Source organism: Oncorhynchus keta, unplaced genomic scaffold (genome assembly GCF_023373465.1).
Source record: "Oncorhynchus keta strain PuntledgeMale-10-30-2019 unplaced genomic scaffold, Oket_V2 Un_contig_6237_pilon_pilon, whole genome shotgun sequence".
Lineage (NCBI taxonomy): Eukaryota > Metazoa > Chordata > Actinopteri > Salmoniformes > Salmonidae > Oncorhynchus > Oncorhynchus keta.
In genome coordinates, this window is record NW_026288746.1 from 70,001 (window position 1) to 92,500 (window position 22,500).

Below are 22,500 nucleotides of genomic sequence, written 5' to 3' on the forward strand. Positions count from 1 at the left end.
TAGGTCATCGTCAGTATGTTAGGTCATCATCAGTCTGTTAGGTCATCATCAGTCTGTTAGGTCACTTCAGCATGTTAGGTCATCGTCAGTCTGTTAGGTCATCGTCAGTATGTTAGGCCATCATCAGTATGTTAGGTCATCGTCAGTATGTTAGGCCATCATCAGTATGTTAGGTCATCATCAGTCTGTTAGGTCATCATCAGTATGTTAGGCCATCGTCAGTCTGTTAGGCCATCATCATCTGTATGTTAGGCCATCGTCAGTCTGTTAGGCCATCATCAGTATGTTAGGCCATCATCAGTATGTTAGGCCATCATCAGTATGTTAGGCCATCATCAGTCTGTTAGTTCATCATCAGTATGTTAGGTCATCATCAGTATGTTAGGCCATCGTCAGCATGTTAGGCCATCATCAGTCTGTTAGGCCATCATCAGCATGTTAGGTCATCGTCAGTATGTTAGGCCATCATCAGTATGTTAGGCCATCATCAGTCTGTTAGGCCATCATCAGCATGTTAGGTCATCGTCAGTATGTTAGGTCATCGTCAGTATGTTAGGCCATCGTCAGTATGTTAGGCCATCGTCAGTATGTTAGGCCATCATCAGTCTGTTAGGTCATCGTCAGTATGTTAGGCCATCATCAGTCTGTTAGGTCATCGTCAGTCTGTTAGGCCATCATCAGCATGTTAGGTCATCGTCAGTATGTTAGGTCATCGTCAGTATGTTAGGCCATCATCAGTCTGTTAGGTCATCATCAGTCTGTTAGGCCATCATCAGCATGTTAGGTCATCGTCAGTATGTTAGGCCATCGTCAGTATGTTAGGCCATCGTCAGTATGTTAGGCCATCATCAGTCTGTTAGGTCATCGTCAGTATGTTAGGCCATCATCAGTCTGTTAGGTCATCGTCAGTCTGTTAGGCCATCATCAGCATGTTAGGTCATCGTCAGTATGTTAGGTCATCGTCAGTATGTTAGGTCATCGTCAGCATGTTAGGCCATCATCAGTCTGTTAGGTCATCGTCAGTATGTTAGGTCATCGTCAGCATGTTAGGCCATCATCAGTCTGTTAGGCCATCATCAGTATGTTAGGCCATCGTCAGTCTGTTAGGTCATCGTCAGCATGTTAGGCCATCATCAGTCTGTTAGGCCATCATCAGTATGTTAGGCCATCATCAGTATGTTAGGCCATCGTCAGTCTGTTAGGCCATCATCAGTATGTTAGGCCATCGTCAGTATGTTAGGTCATCGTCAGTATGTTAGGTCATCATCAGTATGTTAGGCCATCATCAGTCTGTTAGGCCATCATCAGTATGTTAGGTCATCATCAGTCTGTTAGGTCATCGTCAGTATGTTAGGTCATCATCAGTATGTTAGGCCATCATCAGTCTGTTAGGTCATCGTCAGTATGTTAGGTCATCATCAGTCTGTTAGGTCATCATCAGTCTGTTAGGTCATCGTCAGCATGTTAGGTCATCGTCAGTATGTTAGGCCATCATCAGTATGTTAGGTCATCATCAGTCTGTTAGGTCATCGTCAGCATGTTAGGTCATCGTCAGCATGTTAGGCCATCGTCAGTATGTTAGGCCATCATCAGTCTGTTAGGTCATCATCAGTATGTTAGGTCATCATCAGTCTGTTAGGTCATCGTCAGTCTGTTAGGTCATCGTCAGTATGTTAGGCCATCATCAGTATGTTAGGTCATCGTCAGTATGTTAGGCCATCATCAGTATGTTAGGTCATCATCAGTCTGTTAGGTCATCATCAGTATGTTAGGCCATCGTCAGTCTGTTAGGCCATCATCATCTGTATGTTAGGCCATCGTCAGTCTGTTAGGCCATCATCAGTATGTTAGGCCATCATCAGTATGTTAGGCCATCATCAGTATGTTAGGCCATCATCAGTCTGTTAGGTCATCATCAGTATGTTAGGTCATCATCAGTATGTTAGGCCATCGTCAGCATGTTAGGCCATCATCAGTCTGTTAGGCCATCATCAGCATGTTAGGTCATCGTCAGTATGTTAGGCCATCATCAGTATGTTAGGCCATCATCAGTCTGTTAGGCCATCATCAGCATGTTAGGTCATCGTCAGTATGTTAGGTCATCGTCAGTATGTTAGGCCATCGTCAGTATGTTAGGCCATCGTCAGTATGTTAGGCCATCATCAAATCAAATCAAATCAAATTTATTTATATAGCCCTTCGTACATCAGCTGATATCTCAAAGTGCTGTACAGAAACCCAGCCTAAAACCCCAAACAGCAAACAATGCAGGTGTAAAAGCACGGTCAGTATGTTAGGTCATCATCAGTATGTTAGGCCATCGTCAGCATGTTAGGCCATCATCAGTCTGTTAGGCCATCATCAGCATGTTAGGTCATCGTCAGTATGTTAGGCCATCATCAGTATGTTAGGCCATCATCAGTATGTTAGGCCATCATCAGCATGTTAGGCCATCATCAGTCTGTTAGGTCATCGTCAGTCTGTTAGGCCATCATCAGCATGTTAGGTCATCGTCAGTATGTTAGGTCATCGTCAGTATGTTAGGCCATCATCAGTCTGTTAGGTCATCGTCAGTCTGTTAGGCCATCATCAGCATGTTAGGTCATCGTCAGTATGTTAGGCCATCGTCAGTATGTTAGGCCATCGTCAGTATGTTAGGCCATCATCAGTCTGTTAGGTCATCGTCAGTATGTTAGGCCATCATCAGCATGTTAGGTCATCGTCAGTATGTTAGGTCATCGTCAGTATGTTAGGTCATCGTCAGTATGTTAGGTCATCGTCAGTATGTTAGGTCATCGTCAGTATGTTAGGTCATCGTCAGTATGTTAGGTCATCGTCAGTATGTTAGGTCATCGTCAGTATGTTAGGCCATCATCAGTCTGTTAGGTCATCGTCAGTATGTTAGGTCATCGTCAGTATGTTAGGTCATCGTCAGTATGTTAGGTCATCATCAGTCTGTTAGGTCATCGTCAGTATGTTAGGCCATCATCAGTCTGTTAGGCCATCATCAGCATGTTAGGTCATCGTCAGTATGTTAGGTCATCGTCAGTATGTTAGGCCATCGTCAGTATGTTAGGCCATCATCAGTCTGTTAGGTCATCGTCAGTATGTTAGGCCATCATCAGTCTGTTAGGTCATCGTCAGTCTGTTAGGCCATCATCAGCATGTTAGGTCATCGTCAGTATGTTAGGCCATCGTCAGTATGTTAGGCCATCATCAGTCTGTTAGGTCATCGTCAGTATGTTAGGCCATCGTCAGTATGTTAGGCCATCGTCAGTATGTTAGGCCATCGTCAGTATGTTAGGCCATCATCAGTATGTTAGGCCATCGTCAGTATGTTAGGCCATCGTCAGTATGTTAGGCCATCGTCAGTATGTTAGGCCATCGTCAGTATGTTAGGCCATCGTCAGTATGTTAGGCCATCATCAGTCTGTTAGGCCATCGTCAGTATGTTAGGCCATCGTCAGTCTGTTAGGCCATCGTCAGTCTGTTAGGCCATCATCAGTCTGTTAGGCCATCGTCAGTCTGTTAGGTCATCGTCAGTATGTTAGGCCATCATCAGTCTGTTAGGTCATCATCAGTCTGTTAGGCCATCATCAGCATGTTAGGTCATCGTCAGTATGTTAGGCCATCGTCAGTATGTTAGGCCATCGTCAGTATGTTAGGCCATCATCAGTCTGTTAGGTCATCGTCAGTATGTTAGGCCATCATCAGTCTGTTAGGTCATCGTCAGTCTGTTAGGCCATCATCAGCATGTTAGGTCATCGTCAGTATGTTAGGTCATCGTCAGTATGTTAGGTCATCGTCAGCATGTTAGGCCATCATCAGTCTGTTAGGTCATCGTCAGTATGTTAGGTCATCGTCAGCATGTTAGGCCATCATCAGTCTGTTAGGCCATCATCAGTATGTTAGGCCATCGTCAGTCTGTTAGGTCATCGTCAGCATGTTAGGCCATCATCAGTCTGTTAGGCCATCATCAGTATGTTAGGCCATCATCAGTATGTTAGGCCATCGTCAGTCTGTTAGGCCATCATCAGTATGTTAGGCCATCGTCAGTATGTTAGGTCATCGTCAGTATGTTAGGTCATCATCAGTATGTTAGGCCATCATCAGTCTGTTAGGCCATCATCAGTATGTTAGGTCATCATCAGTCTGTTAGGTCATCGTCAGTATGTTAGGTCATCATCAGTATGTTAGGCCATCATCAGTCTGTTAGGTCATCGTCAGTATGTTAGGTCATCATCAGTCTGTTAGGTCATCATCAGTCTGTTAGGTCATCGTCAGCATGTTAGGTCATCGTCAGTATGTTAGGCCATCATCAGTATGCTAGGTCATCATCAGTCTGTTAGGTCATCGTCAGCATGTTAGGTCATCGTCAGCATGTTAGGCCATCGTCAGTATGTTAGGCCATCATCAGTCTGTTAGGTCATCATCAGTATGTTAGGTCATCATCAGTCTGTTAGGTCATCGTCAGTCTGTTAGGTCATCGTCAGTATGTTAGGCCATCATCAGTATGTTAGGTCATCGTCAGTATGTTAGGCCATCATCAGTATGTTAGGTCATCATCAGTCTGTTAGGTCATCATCAGTATGTTATGCCATCGTCAGTCTGTTAGGCCATCATCATCTGTATGTTAGGCCATCGTCAGTCTGTTAGGCCATCATCAGTATGTTAGGCCATCGTCAGTATGTTAGGCCATCGTCAGTATGTTAGGCCATCATCAGTCTGTTAGGTCATCATCAGTATGTTAGGCCATCATCAGTATGTTAGGCCATCGTCAGTATGTTAGGCCATCGTCAGTATGTTAGGCCATCATCAGTATGTTAGGCCATCGTCAGTATGTTAGGCCATCGTCAGTATGTTAGGCCATCATCAGTCTGTTAGGCCATCGTCAGTATGTTAGGCCATCGTCAGTATGTTAGGCCATCGTCAGTATGTTAGGCCATCGTCAGTATGTTAGGCCATCGTCAGTATGTTAGGCCATCATCAGTCTGTTAGGTCATCGTCAGTATGTTAGGCCATCATCAGTATGTTAGGCCATCGTCAGTATGTTAGGCCATCGTCAGTATGTTAGGTCATCATCAGTCTGTTAGGTCATCATCAGTATGTTAGGCCATCATCAGTATGTTAGGCCATCATCAGTATGTTAGGCCATCGTCAGTATGTTAGGCCATCATCAGTCTGTTAGGTCATCGTCAGTATGTTAGGCCATCTTCAGCATGTTATCATCGTCAGTATGTTAGGTCATCGTCAGTATGTTAGGCCATCATCAGTCTGTTAGGTCATCGTCAGTATGTTAGGTCATCATTCAGCATGTTAGGTCATCGTCAGTATGTTAGGCCATCATCAGTATGTTAGGTCATCATCAGTATGTTAGGTCATCGTCAGCATGTTAGGTCATCGTCAGCATGTTATGTTAGGCCATCATCAGTCTGTTAGGTCATCATCAGTATGTTAGGTCATCATCAGTCTGTTAGGTCATCGTCAGTCTGTTAGGTCATCGTCAGTATGTTAGGCCATCATCAGTATGTTAGGTCATCGTCAGTATGTTAGGCCATCATCAGTATGTTAGGTCATCATCAGTCTGTTAGGTCATCATCAGTATGTTAGGTCATCTGTTAGGCCATCATCAGTATGTTAGGGTCATCTGTTAGGCCATCATCAGTATGTTAGGTCAGTATGTTAGGCCATCATCAGTATGTTAGGTCATCAGTCTGTTAGGTCATATCAGTATGTTAGGTCATCAGTATGTTAGGTCAGTATGTTAGGTCATCAGTCAGTCAGCATGTTAGGTCATCAGTATGTTAGGCCATCGTCAGTATGTTAGGCCATCATGTCTGTTAGGCCATCATCAGTATGTTAGGTCATCGTCAGTATGTTAGGGTTCATCGTCAGTATGTTAGGCCATCGTCAGTATGTTAGGCCATCATCAGTCTGTTAGGTCATCGTCAGTATGTTAGGCCATCATCAGTATGTTAGGCCATCGTCAGCATGTTAGGCCATCATCAGTCTGTTAGGTCATCGTCAGTCTGTTAGGCCATCATCAGCATGTTAGGTCATCGTCAGTATGTTAGGCCATCGTCAGTATGTTAGGTCATCGTCAGTATGTTAGGTCATCGTCAGTATGTTAGGCCATCTTCAGCATGTTAGGTCATCAGTATGTTAGGTCATCGTCAGTATGTTAGGCCATCATCAGTATGTTAGGTCATCGTCAGTATGTTAGGTCATCAGTATGTTAGGCCATGTTAGGTCATCGTCAGTATGTTAGGGTCATCGTCAGTATGTCAGGTCATCGTCAGTATGTTAGGTCATCATCAGTATGTTAGGGTCAGTATGTTAGGTCATCATCAGTATGTTAGGCCATCATCAGTCATCATGTTAGGTCATCGTCAGTATGTTAGGCCATCATCAGTCAGTATGTTAGGTCATCATCAGTCTGTTAGGTCATCGTCAGTATGTTAGGTCAGTCTGTTAGGCCATCATCAGCATGTTAGGTCATCATCAGTATGTTAGGCATGTTAGGTCATCATCAGTATGTTAGGCCATCATCAGTATGTTAGGCCATCATCAGTATGTTAGGCCAGTCAGTCTGTTAGGCCATCATCAGTATGTTAGGTCATCATCAGTATGTTAGGTCATCATCATGTTAGGTCATCATCAGTATGTTAGGCCATCATCAGTATGTTAGGTCATCATCAGTCTGTTAGGTCATCATCAGTATGTTAGGTCATCATCAGTATGTTAGGCCATCATCAGTATGTTAGGCCATCATCAGTATGTTAGGCCATCATCAGTATGTTAGGCCATCATCAGTCTGTTAGGCCATCATCAGCAGTATGTTAGGTCATCATCAGTATGTTAGGTCATCATCAGCATGTTAGGTCATCATCAGTATGTTAGGCCATCATCAGTATGTTAGGTCATCATCAGTATGTTAGGCCATCGTCAGTATGTTAGGCCATCATCAGTATGTTAGGCCATCATCAGTATGTTAGGCCATCGTCAGTATGTTAGGCCATCATCAGTCTGTTAGGCCATCGTCAGTATGTTAGGCCATCGTCAGTATGTTAGGCCATCATCAGTATGTTAGGTCATCATCAGTATGTTAGGCCATCGTCAGTATGTTAGGCCATCATCAGTATGTTAGGTCATCATCAGTCTGTTAGGCCATCGTCAGTATGTTAGGCCATCGTCAGTATGTTAGGCCATCATCAGTATGTTAGGCCATCATCAGTCTGTTAGGCCATCATCAGTATGTTAGGCCATCATCAGTATGTTAGGCCATCATCAGTCTGTTAGGTCATCGTCAGTATGTTAGGCCATCATCAGTATGTTAGGCCATCATCAGTATGTTAGGCCATCGTCAGTATGTTAGGCCATCATCAGTATGTTAGGCCATCATCAGTATGTTAGGCCATCGTCAGTATGTTAGGCCATCATCAGTCTGTTAGGCCATCATCAGTATGTTAGGCCATCATCAGTCTGTTAGGCCATCATCAGTCTGTTAGGCCATCATCAGTCTGTTAGGCCATCGTCAGTCTGTTAGGCCATCATCAGTCTGTTAGGCCATCATCAGTCTGTTAGGCCATCATCAGTATGTTAGGCCATCATCAGTCTGTTAGGCCATCATCAGTATGTTAGGCCATCATCAGTATGTTAGGCCATCGTCAGTCTGTTAGGCCATCATCAGTCTGTTAGGCCATCGTCAGTATGTTAGGCCATCATCAGTATGTTAGGCCATCATCAGTATGTTAGGCCATCATCAGCATGTTAGGCCATCATCAGTCTGTTAGGCCATCATCAGTATGTTAGGCCATCATCAGTATGTTAGGCCATCGTCAGTCTGTTAGGCCATCATCAGTCTGTTAGGCCATCATCAGCATGTTAGGTCATCGTCAGTCTGTTAGGCCATCATCAGTATGTTAGGCCATCATCAGTATGTTAGGCCATCATCAGTATGTTAGGTCATCGTCAGTATGTTAGGTCATCATCAGTATGTTAGGCCATCATCAGTATGTTAGGCCATCGTCAGTATGTTAGGCCATCGTCAGTATGTTAGGCCATCATCAGTATGTTAGGTCATCGTCAGTATGTTAGGCCATCGTCAGTATGTTAGGCCATCATCAGTCTGTTAGGCCATCATCAGTCTGTTAGGCCATCATCAGTCTGTTAGGCCATCATCAGTATGTTAGGCCATCATCAGTCTGTTAGGCCATCATCAGTATGTTAGGCCATCATCAGTATGTTAGGCCATCGTCAGTATGTTAGGCCATCGTCAGTATGTTAGGCCATCATCAGTATGTTAGGCCATCATCAGTCTGTTAGGCCATCATCAGTCTGTTAGGCCATCATCAGTCTGTTAGGCCATCATCAGCATGTTAGGCCATCATCAGTCTGTTAGGCCATCATCATCAGTCTGTTAGGCCATCATCAGTATGTTAGGTCATCGTCAGTCTGTTAGGCCATCATCAGCATGTTAGGCCATCATCAGTCTGTTAGGCCATCATCATCAGTCTGTTAGGCCATCATCAGTATGTTAGGTCATCGTCAGTCTGTTAGGCCATCATCAGTCTGTTAGGCCATCATCAGTCTGTTAGGCCATCATCAGCATGTTAGGTCATCATCAGTATGTTAGGTCATCATCAGTATGTTAGGTCATCGTCAGTATGTTAGGTCATCATCAGTCTGTTAGGCCATCATCAGTCTGTTAGGCCATCATCAGTCTGTTAGGCCATCATCAGTCTGTTAGGCCATCATCAGCATGTTAGGTCATCATCAGTATGTTAGGCCATCATCAGTATGTTAGGCCATCGTCAGTCTGTTAGGCCATCATCAGTCTGTTAGGCCATCATCAGTATGTTAGGCCATCGTCAGTCTGTTAGGCCATCATCAGTCTGTTAGGCCATCATCAGTCTGTTAGGCCATCATCAGTCTGTTAGGCCATCATCAGTCTGTTAGGCCATCATCAGTCTGTTAGGCCATCGTCAGTCTGTTAGGCCATCATCAGTATGTTAGGCCATCATCAGTCTGTTAGGCCATCATCAGTATGTTAGGCCATCATCAGTATGTTAGGCCATCGTCAGTATGTTAGGCCATCGTCAGTATGTGGAAAAATGCAAGTCCTAACTGTAGCTGTACGATAATGATATACTAGAATATTTACATTTGTGATATGTTAACATCAGTACTACGGCATATGTTATATTATCAAATGCTACCTGTAGATGTCTGAAGGTGAGGATGACAGGCTGGGTGAGGTGTTCTGTTGCTGGGTTACTGACAAAGGCTGTTACCACCTTGGAACTGATCTGGTAGCTAGGCTTTGATGCTGTGGCGGTTGCTGTGTCTCTGTTGGTGTCCGTGTCAGTGAGGTACTGGAAGGAGTTGTTGACAGATTTCTCCACTGTCTTGTAACACACCAACCCAGCCAGAGTGAAACCTGGGAAGCACAGAATGAAACAAGTTACCAGAATGTCTTGTAGTTGTCCCAGAATCCCCAGGTTTTTCAGGTTTCCTGGTTGGAAGATTCCTGGAATAAGGAGGTGTTTTGAAATGCTGATCATGGCTCACATCAACACCATTATCCCAGAAACCCTACACTCTAATTTGCATACAGCCCCAACAGATCCACATATGATACAATCTATTGCAATCCACACGGCCCTTTTCCACCTTGATAAAAGGAACACCTATGTGAGAATGTTATTCCTTGACTACAGCTCAGAATTCAACACCATAGTGTTCTCAAAGCTCTTCACTAAGCTCAGGACTCTGAGACTAAACACCTCCCTCTGCAACTGGAACCTGGACTTCCTGAAGGGCCGCGCCCAGGTGATCCGCAACACGGGGGCCCCTCAGGGGTGCGTGATCAGTCCCCTCCTGTACTCCCTGTTCACCCATGGCTCATGGCCAAGCACGACTCCAACAACATCATTAAGTTTTGCCGACGACAGAATAGTGGTAGGCCTGATTACCGACAACGATGAGATATCCTATAGGGAGGAGGTCAGATACTTGGCCATGTGGTGGCAGGATAACAACCTCTCCCTCAACATAATCAAGACAAAGGAGATGATTGTGGACTACAGGAAAAGGAGGACCGAGCACCAAGTCTAGGTCCAAGAACATCTAATCAAATGGCTACTCAGAATATTAGCATTGCCCCCCCCCCCCCCACCCCCTTTTGTACACTGCTGCTACTCTCTAGTTATTATCTATGCATTGTCACATTAATAACTCTACCTACATGTACATATTACCTCAATTACCTCGACTAACCGGTGTCCCCCACACATTGACTCTGTATCGGTACCCACCTGTATATAGCATCGCTACTGTTATGTTACTGCTGCTCTTTAATTATGTTTTATTTTTTACTTACCTATTTTTTTCTTCACACTTATTTTTCTTAAAACTGTACTGTTGGTTAAGGGCTTGTAAGCATTTTGATTCCTGAGACAAATACCATTTTACTTTATTTGATATGAATAAGCAGGAAATGCTGAATCCAGGATTTCTAGGCAACCTGGGAATTTTTGGAAAGTTACTGGTACTAAAAGATACAGTACTTAGTTATAGATATGATGGTGATGATGATGATGAGGATGACAAGCCTACCTGGGTACGTCCCGTTGCCAGTGGCTGTCTCCCAGCTGGTGTCCAGTCGCACGTTGTCATTGGCCAGGCTGATTGGCCCAATGGGCGGAGTCTGTCCCCTCCTCACTGCAAGCTCAGTAGCTGTGTACAAGGACAAGGAGAAAGGTGAAGGAGGATGTGTATGTGTGTGCATGTGTGTGTTTGTGTGTGGAAGTCCATGTGTATGTGTTCATGTGTATGTGTGTGTGTTACCTGTGTGGTCTGTTTCCATGGTGGTGTGGGTGTCTCTGAGCTGTGGCCCGATGAGCATCAAGGTGTCCTCCACGGCGCCTATCAACCTACTCACCTCCCGGCTGTTGCTTAGGATACCTTGAGACAGGAGACTGTCTATCTCTGTCAAGACATTCTACACACAGGAAGTAGAAACAGGAAACAGGAAATGAGTGAACGAGGTGTATATGTTGATATGCACACATGATTTCACTGTGTGTGAGTGTGCATGCTTCTGTGAGTCTTTGCGTGTGTGTGTGTGTGTGTGTGTGTGTGTGTGTGTGTGTGTGTGTGTGTGTGTGTGTGTGTGTGTGTGTGTGTGTGTGTGTGTGTGTGTGTGTGTGTGTGTGTGTGTGTGTGTGTGTGTGTGTGTGTGTGTGTGTGTGTTTAACCTCCAGGAGCATCTCTCCAAGCAGTCCTCCGGCTGCTTCCCCAGAGTTACTTAACGCCAGACAGCTTTTCCTCATCAGAGACAGGAGACCAGCTAAACCTGGGACAGTCTGAGAGAGAGGAGAAGTTCATTCACATCATGTGGGTAAAAGCAAATATACAAATATTGACATATATTGTAGTCCCAGGTTCTAAAGTGGTCTGAGAGAGAGAGAGAGAGAGAGAGAGAGAGAGAGAGAGAGAGAGAGAGAGAGAGAGAGAGAGAGAGAGAAAAAAGAGAGAGAGAGAGAAAGAGAGAACAAGAGAGAACGAAAGAGAGAGAGAGAGAGAGAGAGAACATAGAGAGAGAGAGAAAGAAAGAGAGAACAAGAGAGAACGAAAGAGAGAACAGAGAGAGAGAGGGGATTTTAAAACGTATTATAAGATGCAATAGTGAGTTGCAGTATTTGGAAATCAGAGTCCTATTGGATAATATACAGTACCTTCACATCTGCTTAATGCCATATTCTATAAATGTTCTGGTTATTTTACTGACTGCTCACTGCCATATTCTATAAATGTTCTGGTTATTTTACTGACTGCTCACAGCCATATTCCATAAATGTTCTGGTTATTTTACTGACTGCTTAATGTCATATTCTATAAATGTTCTGGATATTTTACTGACTGCTCACTGCCATATTCTATAAATGTTCTGGTTATTTTACAGGCTGCTTTGCGATATTCTATAAATGTTCTGGTTATTTTACTGACTGCTTAATGCCATATTCTATAAATGTTCTGGTTATTTTACTGACTGCTCACTGCCATATTCTATAAATGTTCTGGTTATTTTACTGACTGCTCACTGCCATATTCTATAAATGTTCTGGTTATTTTACTGACTGCTTAAGACCATATTCTATAACTGTTCTGGTTATTTTACTGAATGCTCACTGCCATATTCTATAAATGTTCTGGTTATTTTACAGGTCATATTCTGTTCTGGTTATTTTTGACTGCTTAATGCCATATTCTATAAATGTTCTGGTTATTTTTTGCTCACTGCCATATTCTATAAATGTTCTGGTTATTTTATTTTAATGCCATATTCTATAAATGTTCTGGTTATTTTACTGACTGCTTAATGCCATATTCTATAAATGTTCTGGTTATTTTACTGACTGCTCACTGCCATATTCTATAAATGTTCTGGTTATTTTACTGACTGCTCACTGCCATATTCTATAAATGTTCTGGTTATTTTACTGACTGCTTAATGCCATATTCTATAAATGTTCTGGTTATTTTACTGACTGCTCACTGCCATATTCTATAAATGTTCTGGTTATTTTACTGACTGCTTAAGACCATATTCTATAAATGTTCTGGTTATTTTACTGACTGCTCACTGCCATATTCTATAAATGTTCTGGTTATTTTACTGACTGCTCACTGCCATATTCTATAAATGTTCTGGTTATTTTACTGACTGCTACTGCCATATTCTATAAATGTTCTGGTTATTTTACTGACTGCTCACTGCCATATTCTATAAATGTTCTGGTTATTTTACTGACTTCACTGCCATATTCTATAAATGTTCTGGTTATTTTACTGACTGCTTAATGCCATATTCTATAAATGTTCTGGTTATTTTACTGACTGCTCACTGCCATATTCTATAAATGTTCTGGTTATTTTACTGACTGCTTAATGCCATATTCTATAAATGTTCTGGTTATTTTACTGACTTTGCCATATTCTATAAATGTTCTGGTTATTTTACTGACTGCTTAATGCCATATTCTATAAATGTTCTGGTTATTTTATGACTGCTCACTGCCATATTCTATAAATGTTCTGGTTATTTTACTGACTGCTCACTGCCATATTCTATAAATGTTCTGGTTATTTTACTGACTGCTAATGCCATATTCTATAAATGTTCTGGTTATTTTACTGACTGCTCACTGCCATATTCTATAAATGTTCTGGTTATTTTACTGACTGCTTAATGCCATATTCTATAAATGTTCTGGTTATTTTACTGCCATATTCTATAAATGTTCTGGTTATTTTACTGACTGCTTAATGCCATATTCTATAAATGTTCTGGTTATTTTACTGACTGCTCACTGCCATATTCTATAAATGTTCTGGTTATTTTACTGACTGCTCACTGCCATATTCTATAAATGTTCTGGTTATTTTACTGGCTGCTTTGCATATTCTATAAATGTTCTGGTTATTTTACTGACTGCTGCCATATTCTATAAATGTTCTGGTTATTTTACTGACTGCTCACTGCCATATTCTATAAATGTTCTGGTTATTTTACTGACTGCTCACTGCCATATTCTATAAATGTTCTGGTTATTTTACTGACTGCTTAATGCCATATTCTATAAATGTTCTGGTTATTTTACTGACTGCTCACTGCCATATTCTATAAATGTTCTGGTTATTTTACTGACTGCTTAAGACCATATTCTATAACTGTTCTGGTTATTTTACTGACTGCTCACTGACATATTCTATAAATGTTCTGGTTATTTTACTGACTGCTCACTGCCATATTCTATAAATGTTCTGGTTATTTTACTGACTGCTCACTGCCATATTCTATAAATGTTCTGGTTATTTTACCTACTGCTCACTGCCATATTCTATAAATGTTCTGGTTATTTTACTGACTGCTCACTGCCATATTCTATAAATGTTCTGGTTATTTTACTGACTGCTCACTGCCATATTCTATAAATGTTCTGGTTATTTTACTGACTGTTTATTTTAATGGCATATTCTATAAATGTTCTGTTTATTTTACTGACTGCTCACTGCCATATTCTATAAATGTTCTGGTTATTTTACTGACTGCTCACTGCCATATTCTATAAATGTTCTGGTTATTTTACTGACTGCTCACTGCCATATTCTATAAATGTTCTGGTTATTTTACTGACTGCTTAATGCCATATTCTATAAATGTTCTGGTTTTTTTACTGACTGCTCACTGCCATATTCTATAAATGTTCTTGTTATTTTACTGACTGCTTATTGCCATATTCCATGAATGTCACCCTAAAGTGTTTGTCATTATGAGTGACATCAGGTGTCAGGTTTTAGAACTCACCTGTCCAGGAGTCTGATCCGCTTTGACCTGGTCACAGATCAGTACTGAAGGAAACACAACACACAACCATCACACCGGGATTCACACTACACAGCACATACATATTACAAAACACAACCATCACACCGGGATTCACACTACACAGCACATACATATTACAAAACACAACCATCACACCGGGATTCACACTACACAGCACATACATATTACAAAACACAACCATCACACCGGGATTCACACTACACAGCACATACATATTACAAAACACAACCATCACACCGGGATCGACACTACACAGCACATACATATTACAAAACAAAACCATCACACAGGGATCAACATTACACAGCACATACATATTACATACATATTACAAAACACAACCATCACACAGGGATCGACACTACACAGCACATACATATTACAAAACACAACCATCACACCGGGATCGACACTACACAGCACATACATATTACAAAACACAACCATCACACCGGGATCGACACTACACAGCACATACATATTACAAAACACAACCATCACACCGGGATCGACACTACACAGCACATACATATTACAAAACACAACCATCACACCGGGATCGACACTACACAGCACATACATATTACAAAACAAAACCATCACACAGGGATCGACACTACACAGCACATACATATTACATACATATTACAAAACACAACCATCACACAGGGATCGACACTACACAGTGCAACACAACAGAACATAACACGACAGGACACAATCACACCTACACAACAAAACAACACAATCACACCTACACAACAAAACAACACATTCACACCTACACAACAAAACAACACATTCACACCTACACAACAAAACAACACAATCCCACCTGCACATCAACACAACACTACACAACATAACACAATATAACATACCACCATCACACGTGCACAACAACAACAACCACACAACAGGACACAGAACAACACAACACAATGAGAACTAACAACCATCACACGTGCATGTTACCTGCACCACAACACCACACCACAACACCACACCACAACACGCCACAACACAACACACACCACAACACCACACCACAACACCACACCACAACACCACACCACAACACACACCACACCACACCACACCACACCACACCACACCACACACCACACCACAACACCACACCACAACACCACACCACAACACACACCACAACACCACACCACAACACACACCACAACACCACACCACACCACACACCACAACACCACACCACAACACCACACCACAACACACACCACAACACCACACCACAACACCACACCACAACACCACACCACAACACCACACCACAACACACACCACAACACACACCACACACCACAACACCACACCACAACACCACACCACAACACCACACCACACCACAACACACACCACAACACCACACCACACCACAACACCACACCACAACACCACACCACAACACCACACCACAACACCACAGCACAACACCACACCACAACACACACACCACAACACCACAACACAACACACACCACAACACACACCACAACACCACAACACCACACCACACCACAACACCACACCACAACACCACACCACAACACCACACCACAACACACACCACAACACCACAACACCACACCACACCACAACACCACACCACAACACCACACCACACCACACACCACAACACCACACCACAACACCACACCACAACACCACACCACAACACCACAACACCACACCACAACACACACCACAACACCACACCACAACACCACACCACAACACCACACCACAACACCACACCACAACACACACCACCACACCACACACACACCACAACACACACCACAACACCACACCACAACACCACACCACAACACCACACCACAACACCACAACACCACACCCAACAACACACACCACACCACAACACCACACCACAACACCACACCACAACACCACAACACAACACACACCACAACACACACCACAACACCACACCACAACACACAACACCACACCACAACACCACACCACAACACCACACCACAACACAACACCACACCACAACACACACCACAACACCACAACACCACAACACCACACACCACCACCACACCACACCACACACCACAACACACACCACAACACCACACCACAACACCACACCACAACACCACAACACCACACCACACCACAACACCACACCACAACACCACACCACACCACAACACACACCACAACACCACACCACAACACACACCACAACACAAAACCACACCACAACACCACACCACAACACCACACCACAACACACACCACAACACCACACCACAACACACAGCACAACACACACCACAACACCACACCACAACACACACCACAACACACACCACAACACCACACCACAACACACACCACAACACACCACACCACAACACCACACCACAACACACACCACAACACCACACCACAACACACACCACAACACACACCACAACACCACACCACAACACCACAACACACCACACCAACACAACACGCAAATGAAAACTGTCACATCCTTATCATGCTCATAGTAGATCCAAGTTGTTGCTATGGGTAACCAAGTTTACCATCAGATACCAACTAACTAAGATATAAATGAAGACATGAGACAGAGAGGAAGTTGAGCTGGAGATTAAAACCCTCAGAAACCCACAGCACACCAGTGATGAAATGTTTCCATGGTAACCATCACTAATACGCATCCCAATTGACACCCTATTGTATAGTGTCTATGGGCCCTGGTCTAATCTAGTGCACTATACAGGGAATAGGGCCCTGGTCTAATGTAGTGCACTACATAGGGAATAGGGCCATGGTCTAATGTAGTGCACTATATAGGGAATAGGACCCTGGTCTAATGTAGTGCATTATACAGGGAATAGGGCCATGGTCTAATGTAGTGCACTATACAGGGAATAGGGTGTCATTTGGGCCTCAACACTAGAAAGAGGAAGCTGCCAGTGGAATAACGGTATCTACAGCAACAGAGGAAAGTCCCTACTGTAATATAAGCACCACACTCAGATCAGTTTACATAGTCCCTTACTGATCATCATTATCCAGGCTTACACAGTAAAACTGAACCTAGACCTGTCCTGACATGTCCTGTTTGCACAGCAGTGACCTCTGTTTGGGGAAGTAGTATTGGGAACAGTGAGGATAGTGACCTCTGTTTGGGGAAGTAGTATTGGGAACAGTGAGGGCAGTAACCTCTGTTTGGGGAAGTAGTATTGGGAACAGTGAGGGTAGTGACCTCTGTTTTGGGGAAGTAGTATTGGGAACAGTGAGGGCAGTAACCTCTGTTTGGGGAAGTAGTATTGGGAACAGTGAGGGCAGTAACCTCTGTTTGGGGAAGTAGTATTGGGAACAGTGAGGGTAGTGACCTCTGTTTGGGGAAGTAGTATTGGGAACAGTGAGGGCAGTGACCTCTGTTTGGGGAAGTAGTATTGGGAACAGTGAGGGCAGTGACCTCTGTTTGGGGAAGTAGTATTGGGAACAGTGAGGGTAGTGACCTCTGTTTGGGGAAGTAGTATTGGGAACAGTGAGGGTAGTGACCTCTGTTTGGGGAAGTAGTATTGGGAACAGTGAGGGCAGTGACCTCTGTTTGGGGAAGTAGTATTGGGAACAGTGAGGGTAGTGATCTCTGTTTGGGGAAGTAGTATTGGGAACAGTGAGGGTAGTGACCTCTGTTTGGGGAAGTAGTATTGGGAACAGTGAGGGTAGTGACCTCTGTTTGGGGAAGTAGTATTGGGAACAGTGAGGGTAGTGATCTCTGTTTGGGGAAGTAGTATTGGGAACAGTGAGGGTAGTGACCTCTGTTTGGGGAAGTAGTATTGGGAACAGTGAGGGTAGTGACCTCTGTTTGGGGAAGTAGTATTGGGAACAGTGAGGGTAGTGACCTCTGTTTGGGGAAGTAGTATTGGGAACAGTGAGGGTAGTGACCTCTGTTTGGGGAAGTAGTATTGGGAACAGTGAGGGCAGTGACCTCTGTTTGGGGAAGTAGTATTGGGAACAGTGAGGGCAGTGACCTCTGTTTGGGGAAGTAGTATTGGGAACAGTGAGGGCAGTAACCTCTGTTTGGGAAGTAGTATTGGGAACAGTGAGGGTAGTGACCTCTGTTTGGGGAAGTAGTATTGGGAACAGTGAGGGCAGTGACCTCTGTTTGGGGAAGTAGTATTGGGAACAGTGAGGGCAGTGACCTCTGTTTGGGGAAGTAGTATTGGGAACAGTGAGGGTAGTGACCTCTGTTTGGGGAAGTAGTATTGGGAACAGTGAGGGTAGTGACCTCTGTTTGGGGAAGTAGTATTGGGAACAGTGAGGGCAGTGACCTCTGTTTGGGGAAGTAGTATTGGGAACAGTGAGGGCAGTGACCTCTGTTTGGGGAAGTAGTATTGGGAACAGTGAGGGTAGTGACCTCTGTTTGGGGAAGTAGTATTGGGAACAGTGAGGGTAGTGACCTCTGTTTGGGGAAGTAGTATTGGGAACAGTGAGGGCAGTGACCTCTGTTTGGGGAAGTAGTATTGGGAACAGTGAGGGCAGTGACCTCTGTTTGGGGAAGTAGTATTGGGAACAGTGAGGGTAGTGACCTCTGTTTGGGGAAGTAGTATTGGGAACAGTGAGGGTAGTGACCTCTGTTTGGGGAAGTAGTATTGGGAACAGTGAGGGTAGTGACCTCTGTTTGGGGAAGTAGTATTGGGAACAGTGAGGGCAGTGACCTCTGTTTGGGGAAGTAGTATTGGGAACAGTGAGGGCAGTGACCTCTGTTTGGGGAAGTAGTATTGGGAACAGTGAGGGTAGTGACCTCTGTTTGGGAAGTAGTATTGGGAACAGTGAGGGTAGTGACCTCTGTTTGGGGAAGTAGTATTGGGAACAGTGAGGGTAGTGACCTCTGTTTGGGGAAGTAGTATTGGGAACAGTGTACAACATAAAACACCAAATAATTCATGCAGAGCAGAACTAGGCCGATACCCACTAATTATAAAAATCCAGAAAAGAGACGTTAAATTCCACAACCACATAAAATGAAGTGATTCCCAAACCTTCCATAAGAAAGCCATCACCTTCAGAGAAATTAACCTGGAGAAGAGTCCCCTAAGCAAGCTGGTCCTGGGGCTCTGTTCACAAACACAAACACACCCCACAGAGCCCCAGGACAGCAACACAATTAGACCCAAACAAATCATGAGAAAACAAAAAGATAATTACTTGACACATTGGAAAGAATTTACAAAATAATTGCGCAAACTAGAATGCTATTTGGCCCTAAACAGACTGACACTAAAAATCTTTGACTATATGCAGACTCAGTGAGCATAGCCTTGCTATTGAGAAAGGCGGCCGTAGGCTGACCTGGCTCCCAAGAGAAGACAGGCTATGTGCACAATGCCCACAAAATGAGGTGGAAACTGAGCTGCACTTCCTAACTTATATATGACCATGAACTGAGACCCTCGCATCCCACACACACACACACACACACACACACACACACACACACACACACACACACACACACACACACACACACACACACACACACACACACACACACACACACACACACACACACACACACACACACACACACACACACACACACACACACAAATACTCACCAGTACACTGTCCAGAAAAGGTGAAGTTGACAGTCGTTGTGGATTTGAACACAGGTAGACACTGACAGTAGAAGCTCCCTGGTGTGTTGTAACACGTGGCATTACTTCCACAGGTTGGGGTATTGTCCCACTCTTTACACTCATCTGTATCATCACATTGTTTTCTTGTTTTGAATATGAAGCCCAGGCCGCAATCTCTGGCCTCTAGGTTCCCCAGTAGAGTGAAATGAAGACCTGCAGAGAGAGAGAGAGAGAGAGAGAGAGAGAGAGAGAGAGAGAGAGAGAGAGAGAGAGTGAGAGACATGAGATAGATGAGAGGGAGAGTGTGGAGTAAAGAGAGGGAGAGGGAGAGAGAGAGAGAGAGAAGAGAGAGGTCCATGAGAGCAGGAGTGCAGGGAGAGGGAAGAGGGAGAGACCAGGGAGTGTCCACCCTGAGTCAATTAACCAGACAACCACTCTGTGTGTGTGTGTGTGTGTGTGTGTGTGTACATGTATATGTATGTGTGTGTGTATGTGAGTGTGTATGAGTGTGTTGCTAACCTTTTGTAAAGACATCCACATTCACACAGTGATATGAATCATATAGGTCCATGATAGCAGGATGTGCAGGTCTAGTTGTGTCGAACCTGAATGTGTTGAGGCCTACTCAGACCAGGGTAATGTGTCCTACCACCCTGAGATCCCTTCTCTAATGATTTCTGTCCTACTTCACTCTCTGTACAGTAGATCCCTTCACTAATGTCTTCTGTCCTACTTCACTCTCTGTACAGTAGATCCCTTCTCTAATGTCTTCTGTCCTACTTCACTCTCTATACAGTAGATCCCTTCTCTAATGTCTTCTGTCCTACTTCACTCTCTGTACAGTAGATCCCTTCTCTAATGTCTTCTGTCCTACTTCACTCTCTGTACAGTAGATCCCTTCTCTAATGTCTTCTGTCCTACTTCACTCTCTGTACAGTAGATCCCTTCTCTAATGTCTTCTGTCCTACTTCACTCTCTGTACAGTAGATCCCTTCTCTAATGTCTTCTGTCCTACTTCACTCTCTGTACAGTAGATCCCTTCACTCTCTAATGTCTTCTGTCCTACTTCACATTCTGTACAGTAGATCCCTTCTCTAATGTCTTCTGTCCTACTTCACTCTCTGTACAGTAGATCCCTTCTCTAATGTCTTCTGTCCTACTTCACTCTCTGTACAGTAGATCCCTTCTCTAGATCCCTTCTTCTCTAATGTCTTCTGTCCTACTTCACATTCTATACAGTAGATCCCTTCTCTAATGTCTTCTGTCCTACTTCACATTCTATACAGTAGATCCCTTCTCTAATGTCTTCTGTCCTACTTCACATTCTATACAGTAGATCCCTTCCCTAATGTCTTCTGTCCTACTTCACATTCTATACAGTAGATCCCTTCTCTAATGTCTTCTGTCCTACTTCACATTCTATACAGTAGATCCCTTCTCTAATGTCTTCTGTCCTACTTCACATTCTATACAGTAGATCCCTTCTCTAATGTCTTCTGTCCTACTTCACTCTCTATACAGTAGATCCCTTCTCTAATGTCTTCTGTCCTACTTCACTCTCTATACAGTAGATCCCTTCTCTAATGTCTTCTGTCCTACTTCACATTCTATACAGTAGATCCCTTCCCTAATGTCTTCTGTCCTACTTCACTCTCTATACAGTAGATCCCTTCTCTAATGTCTTCTGTCCTCTAATGTCTTCTTCACACTTCTATACAGTAGATCCCGTCTCTAATGTCTTCTGTCCTACTTCACATTCTATACAGTAGATCCCTTCTCTAATGTCTTCTGTCCTACTTCACTTCTATACAGTAGATCCCTTCTCTAATGTCTTCTGTCCTACTTCACTCTCTATACAGTAGATCCCTTCTCTAATGTCTTCTGTCCTACTTACTTCACATTCTATACAGTAGATCCCAGTAGATCTTCCTAATGTCTTCTGTCCTACTTCACTCTCTATACAGTAGATCCCGTCTCTAAATGTCTTCTGTCCTAACTTCACATCTCTATACAGTAGATCCCGTCTCTAATGTCTTCTGTCCTACTTCACTCTCTGTACAGTAGATCCCTTCACTAATGTCTTCTGTCCTACTTCACTCTCTATACAGTAGATCCCTTCTCTAATGTATTCTGTCCTACTTCACTCTCTGTACAGTAGATCCCTTCACTAATGTCTTCTGTCCTACTTCACTCTCTATACAGTAGATCCCTTCACTAATGTCTTCTGTCCTACTTCACTCTCTATACAGTAGATCCTTCACTAATGTCTTCTGTCCTACTTCACTCTCTATACAGTAGATCCCTTCTCTATATGTATCCCTTCTGTCCTACTTCACTAATGACTTCTGACATCTACAGTAGATCCCTTCACTAATGTCTTCTGTCCTACTTTTTATACAGTAGGCTAAAGCTTCT

At 43.6% G+C, this 22,500-nt stretch overlaps 1 pseudogene; it reads right to left on the bottom strand.

Moving 5' to 3' along the window:
* The window catches only part of LOC127925763 (adhesion G protein-coupled receptor E5-like), a 36,976-nt pseudogene that overhangs the window by 13,785 nt on the left and 691 nt on the right, over positions 1–22,500 (bottom strand).